At 47.6% G+C, this 7,067-nt stretch overlaps 1 long non-coding RNA gene across 1 annotated transcript; it reads left to right on the forward strand.

Annotated features, from left to right (window-relative positions):
- Window positions 1–2,340: 2,340 nt before the first annotated feature.
- On the forward strand, window positions 2,341–4,610 carry LOC132389153 (uncharacterized). The gene is made up of 3 exons (XR_009510438.1): window positions 2,341–2,420; window positions 2,507–2,536; window positions 3,686–4,610. It is a non-coding gene; the product is annotated as an uncharacterized LOC132389153 (long non-coding RNA).
- Window positions 4,611–7,067: the final 2,457 nt, after the last annotated feature.

Raw genomic sequence — 7,067 nt, forward strand, 5'->3', positions numbered from 1 at the left:
TAATAATGTCAATTCAGTTCAGTTCAATTCAGGAACTCAGCACCTATCTACTCTCCTGTCTGTTACACCACTGAGGTTTCGGGCAGCAATGGCGGTCCTCCATCTCTGGCCTACTTCATCATATCGGTAGCTTTCACAACTGTCACTCACGCAAGTCCCAGGTGGAGACTCAGGAATACCATTGCACTCAGATGTAGAAGGATCCTTCACTACTGTTTCCATAACAGAGTTGATTGACCAGTCAGGGTTGTTAGCCCTGAGCTGAACCCCAAAACTGGAGAACCAGTGGACCTCTCTCAGACTGGCCTCTGCCCTTTGACCTGTTTGGCATGGCTGACCCTACCAAGAGCCAAAGCATAAAACCTGAACTCCAGCCAACATAGCTTTCCGAGTCATTGAGGTACACGGGCCTCCAAACCCTATGACAAGGTTGTGATCCTCTTAGAAGAGGCAGCATCTCTGGAGAGGAATAAACGTTTGATGTTTCAGGATGAGACCTTCATTCCCCTCCATAGATGCTGCCTGACCTGCTGAGTTCCTTTAGCATTTGAGTGTGTTACTCTGGAGAGGTTTTAGACTCAGATATGTAAGGCCTACAGAAACAAACAGCCCGAACATTTCAGCTAATTCACAGAGGAAAAAGCAAGTCCCATGGAACGAGGACCCAGAATAAACTCCAAGGGCCAAACTTCCTTCTGTCCTGTGACCATCCTGTGTTTTGTGACAGCACAAGACAACGGCAGTGTGTACGACAGCGTTCTCTTCAATCGCAGTGAGAGAGGTCAACTTCACTGCCTCATTTGCTGAGGAATTTTGTCTAATTTGTATTCAGAACTTAAGCAGATGATCAACAGAACCTTTCGATTTTCTTAAAGGTGCTGAAACAGTGGACAGTCGGTGATTCAGAATATCGTATTTACACTCAGTGGCCACTTTATTAGGTAGACCTGTACACCTGACTCAGTACTTTGATTTATGAAGGCTATTGTACAAAACTCTTTTGAAAACACTATGTACCTGTGGACACCACTCTCCAAGGTCTTGTACAGTCTGTAGCTAGTTTAAGGCTCTATATAAATGTGAGCTGCTAGGTGTTGTAACATTTCTTGCTTTCAGACATTAGTCGATTCGGACTAATCACTCTCCTCCTTACAGAGCAGTCAGATTCCTTCACCTATGCCAACATTTCAACAGGACTTGGGAAGGCAAGAAAACCTCAAGCTGAAGATCAAGGTACAGTCTCCATTTACCGTTCACCATTTCTCAGACTGCCTGCTGACCATCGAATATTGAAAGCCTAGATAGAGTGGAATTGGAGAGCATGTTTCCAAAAGTGGGGGAGTCTAGGAGCAGAGGATACAGCCTCAGAATGGAGGGATGTCATTATAGAACAAAGATGAGGAGGAATTTCTTTAGCCAGAGGGTGGTGAGGAATTCATTGCCACAGATGGATGTGGAAGCCAAGTTACTGGGTTTATTTAAAGCAGATGTTGACAGGGTCTTAATTAGTCAGAGTGTCAAAGATTATGGGGAGAAAGCAAGAGAATGGGGTTGAGAGGGAAAATAAATCAACCTTGATGGAATGGTGAAGCAGACTCGATGGGCTGAATGGCCTGCTCCTCTGTTCTATGGTCTTATGCTTTCTTTAAACATTTTATCTTTACACTTCACCTATGGCCTCTAGTTCTAGTCTCATAGAAACATAGAAATCTACAGCACATTACAGGCCCTTCAGCCCACAATGTTGTGCCGACCATGTAACCTACTCTAGAAACTGCCTAGAATTTCCCTACTGCATAGCCCTCTGTTTATCTAAGCTCCATTTACCTATCTAAGAGTCTCTTAAAAGACCCTATTGTAGCCACCTCTACCACCTTCGCTGGCAGTGCATTCCACACACCCACCGCTTTCTGTCTGTGAAAACTTACCCCTGACATTTCCTCTGTACCTACTTCCAAACACCTTAGGACTGTGCCCCCTCAGTGGGTTTTCTCACCCAACCTCAGTGGAAAAAGCCTGCTTGCATTTATCTTATCACTACCCCTCATAATTTCCCATCCCTCTATCAAATCTCCCTTCATCCCCCTACACTCCAGGGAATAAAACCCAACCTCTTTAATCTTTCCCTATAACTCAGGTCACCAAGTTCTGGCAGCATCCTTGTAAACTTTCTCTGCACTCTGCACTTTCAATCTTATTCATATCTTTTCTGTAGTTAGGTGACCAAATCTGCACACAATACTCCAAACTGGGCCTCACCAATGCCTTATACAGCTTCAACATAACATTGCAACTCCTGACTTTGATTTGCTGTCGGTTCAGACGAATCCCTCTCCTTACAGAGCAGCCAGATTCCTGCACTTACGCCACTATTTTGATGAGAGGTGAGAAGGCAAGCAAACCACAAGCTGAAGATCAAGGTACAGTCTCCGCTTACCTTTCACCATTTCTTGGATCACTTCGAGGTCATCCTGCTGACTAACAGAAAGTTCTTCTTCAATTCCAGGTGGGCAGAAGCAGGAAGCTGGACCTCCAGGTGAGGCTTTCTCTCAAGGTATTCTTGAAAATGATCTCCTTCAACTGCTCCATTCACCTGTCCCTCCCACTCACAGGGTGTGTGTCTGGCTGCCGCTGGGTCCTGCAGTCCACCTCAGTGAGACTGGAGGGAAGGATTGGAGAAGCAGTGAAGAGTGGGAGAGGAGAGGGGAGGGAGAATAAAAGAGAGGGGGGGGGGAAAGGGGAGAGAGGGTGAGGGAGGGGAAAGGGAATAAAAGAGAGCGAGGAGGAGGGACGAAGGAGAAAGAGAAGGGGGTGAAGGAAAGGCATAAGTGAAGTGGGAGAGAGACAGGGACTGAGTGGGGAAGAGAGAGAGGGAGGGGTAGAGAGAGGAAGGGGGTGAGAGCTGGGTGAAGGGAGAGAGGGGGAGAGAATGGTAGGAAGGGAGAGAGTGGTGGAAGGGGGAAATGGATGGAGCAATGGAAGGAGAGAGGGAGGGGAAGGGGGAAAATTGAGGGAGGAGGAATGAGGAGCAGGTGGGGAGAGGGAGAAAAAGGAAGGGGAGGGGGAAGAAGAGGAGGGAAGCAAACTTCGTTTGCTCTTGTTGCACAGGTGAGGACACTAGCTGGGAAACAGTGGCGTACGAGACAGGAATCGGGAATGGTGAGCTGACTGCACAGGCCCTTTGAGCTTCCTGTTCCTCAGAGAGGCCTGGCCAGTCTCCGACTCAGATTCACGTATTTATCACACATACATCGAAACATACAGTGAAATGTCATTTGCGTAAAGAACCAACACAACACAAGGATGTGCCGGGTGCAGCCCGCAAGTGTCACCACACGTTCTGGCACCAACATCTCACATCCACAATATTCAGCAGAACAACACAAGCAACAAGAGAACAACAACCATGAAAGAAACAAGCACTGCATACAAGCCCTTTCCTCCCTCTCACCCCATCCCCACACTGTCAGGCTTCCAACCCTGGGATAGACCACCTCCGGGCCTTCAGCTGCCAGTGGGCTCACAGACATCAGGTCTTGGATTTCTAGACATGCCAACCCTGGGCCTTAACTTCTGGGCAGGCCAACTTCAGTCTTCAATCCTCAGTCTTCAAACTTCAGTCTTCAATCCTCAGCCTTCAATCTTCCCTCACTGTCTGAACTAATATCTGACTTTTGTGTTTCAGATGTGATCTATGCAGAGGTGGTGAAGAAATAGTAATCGGCAAAGACGACTGAACCCGGGGGAGGAGGCTGCACCATTTCCATCCTCAGTCCAGGAGAGACAGCACTCACTACTGACTCCTCCTGGCATGTCTATGCTTCTGAAATACAGTGTATTCTAGTTAATTGGGGCAGCCACCTATTGGGATGACTCTTAAAAAACAAAAACTGTTTGAGAAAATAGACACGATTCCCTTCAGTTCATTGAGACACTCTGCTGCTTAATTGTGATAGGAGCTTGGAAATGGACAATTTTAATCTTGGCACTGAGTAATGGAACTGATCATGAGTTTGTCTTCCACCATCAGGCCTTGAAACTGCCATCTCCAGTGATGGCATTCTCCACTCTCATCTTCGCTAGACCTCCCAGGAGATCACAAAAGTGCCAGATCATTTAGTTGCCTCAAAGGTACATCCTCAAAGGAAAACTGAAGTTTGCAGTGAATTGCTGTTCAGAAGTTTGTCTAGAAGAGTATCCACGTGTTTAAAGGTTAATTTCATATCAGAATGTATACTGTATACAACCTGAAAATCTTACTCTTCACAGACATCCACAAAAGAAGAAACCCCTTAGAATGAATGAGAGAAACATCGAAGCCCTGAATCCGCGCCACCAATCTATCTACACAAGCAGCAGCAAAACCGTTAACCACACCCCAACCGCCTACCCCCCACCATGCAAGCAACAGCAGAAACCCCTCAAAGAGACCTTGATCCAGAGTCCATCAAATCTGCAGTCCATAATCCAGCACATTGGTGTCTCAGACAGGCTCAGAGAGGGAGAGAGATCACACCTGCAACAACGGGAGTGGAGACCAAAACTCACCGTTCTGATTCTACAACATTCCACATCGCTTCTCCAAGCACCACCCACCCATCTCGAGGAACTGACAGGTTTTCATTGAGAGAGAGAGAGAGAGAGAGAGAGAGAGAGAGCTGTCTACGTGTCACACTGGTCACTAATCCCATCTTGCCATTGAAGAAGATAGTTTTAATTACAGTCAATCAGAATGACACAGCAGCTTACATTGGATGAATTCCTCCGTCAATAACTATCAGACTAATATAGTCTGATGGTATTGTAGTACTATTGATGGTATTCTAATTTGTTCTGTATTTCATTTAAATGCATAATTTCTTTCTCAGTTTGTCTTTTTTATGTCTCTTTAACTATTTCCATGAATCTTTGGCTGATTAGGACGGCTGCTTCTTTGTGCTGAGATGCGCTGGTCCTGATGAGCCCATTAACTGGAATCACTGTGTGTTATTGGAGCTTGATGACACCGACACCCGTATTGCTGAGGAGCAAGGCTGAATGTTGCACTGAGCTGTGAGGGCACTGATGTCAAGTCTCCGGGTGACTGGGGAAACATTAAGCATAAAATAGACTTGGTATGAGGCATCTCCCCGTGGCCTTTACAGCCAAAGAGTTGTCAATTCCACCTTAAAGACAAGACAAAAACACGGTAAAGTAGCAGTTGGTGTGAATCTATTACAGTGCCAGTGACCTGGGTTCAATTGCTTGTACATTCTCCTCCCACAGTCCAAAGACAAACTGGTCGTTGGGGTTCCCTGGTCTCTCAGTCTGTTGGGATTCCCTAGTCTCTCAGTCTGTTGGGGTTCCCTGGTCTCTCAGTCTGTTGGGGTTCCCGGCTCTCTCAGTCTATTGGGGTTCCCTGGTCTCTCAGTCTGTTGGGGTTCCCTGGTCTCTCAGTCTGTTGGGGTTCCCTGGTCTCTCAGTCTATTGGGGTTCCCTGGTCTCTCAGTCTGTTGGGGTTCCCTGGTCTCTCAGTCCATTGGGGTTCCCTGGTCTCTCAGTCTGTTGGGATTCCCTAGTCTCTCAGTCTGTTGGGGTTCCCTGGTCTCTCAGTCTGTTGGGGTTCCCGGCTCTCTCAGTCTGTTGGGGTTCCCGGCTCTCTCAGTCTATTGGGGTTCCCTGGTCTCTCAGTCTGTTGGGGTTCCCGGGTCAATCAGTCTGTTGAAGTTCCCTGGTCTCTCAGTCTGTTGGGGTTCCCTGGTCTCTCCGTCTGTTGGGGTTCCCTGGTCTCTCAGTCTGTTGGGGTTCCCTGGTCTCTCCGTCTGTTGGGGTTCCCTGGTCTCTCCGTCTGTTGGGGTTCCCTGGTCTCTCAGTCTGTTGGGGTTCTCGGGGTCTCTCAGTCTGTTGGGGTTCCCTGGTTTCTCAGTCTGTTGGGGTTCCCTGGTCTCTCCATCTGTTGGGGTTCCCTGGTCTCTCAGTCTGTTGGGGTTCCCTGGTCTCTCAGACTGTCGGGGTTCTCGGGTCTCTCAGTCTGTTGGGGTTCTCGGGTCTCTCAGTCTGTTGGGGTTCTCGGGTCTCTCAGTCTGTTGGGGTTCTCGGGTCTCTCCGTCTGTTGGGGTTCCCTGTTCTCTCAGTCTGTTGGGGTTCCCTGTTCTCTCCGTCTCTTGGGGTTCTCGGGTCCCTGTGGATTCCTGAGTCTCCCTGCCTCTCGAGTTCCCCATGCCTCCCTCTTAAGTTTCCCAGGTCTCTCGAGTCATTCCTGGATCTCGAGGTTTCAGGTCTTCCTGGGCCATCAGCTGCCAGCTATAGGGAGGGGGTCCTGTCGTGACTTCTTCACGGCTTTGCAGGGCATCAGAGAGCATTGGGCTCAGAGGCCTTCAGAGCACCTGAATTGGCTAATTGTGGCTTAGCAACAATTATTAATGGTCCAAGAGTCCTTGTGTTTTTCTCGCTCTTTGTAATGCTGTTTCCTGGTGCTTTCTGTTTAAATTTGTTAAGTTTATTTTGTCAGCTCAGGGATTCTGTGTTAGTTTTATTGTTGAAGCAGATGCCCGATTAGCACCGATCGGTGGGTCCTCATTTTGAGATTGATTCATCTCACGGTGTTACTTGGTCGAGTTATTTCTGTAAAAGTTCTTGTTTCTGAATCTCCGTGGAAGTCTTTGGCTCCGATATTGGCAGTGTACACCATGGCACTTATCTACCAGCATCACTGAAGGACATCTTGGACAAATCCCTCATTCGGGACTTCCAGTGGGCACAAGTCAGTGGCGCCTCAGGGGCTCCGCCTAGAGCGCGGGGCCCTGTCACAACCACGGATTTGGCAACGCAGGAGAAATGGCAATTGCGCTCATGAATATGCACGTGTCACCTAATTATTATTTCATTGTGATAGTATTTAACTCCTGCCACGCACCCCGTGACGGGTTAAAGAACCAGTAGAAATGGAAAACACATTTTGGAATCTGTGATTGCTATTAACTAATAGTGTTTATTAGTAAGTACGCAATACAGTATGATAAATGCAGATATATCAAACAGGTTATCAATTATATATATATTTATACACACATAAGTGTGGAAATAGG

This window comes from Hypanus sabinus, unplaced genomic scaffold (assembly GCF_030144855.1).
Source record: "Hypanus sabinus isolate sHypSab1 unplaced genomic scaffold, sHypSab1.hap1 scaffold_485, whole genome shotgun sequence".
In the NCBI taxonomy this organism is placed as follows: Eukaryota; Metazoa; Chordata; class Chondrichthyes; order Myliobatiformes; family Dasyatidae; genus Hypanus; species Hypanus sabinus.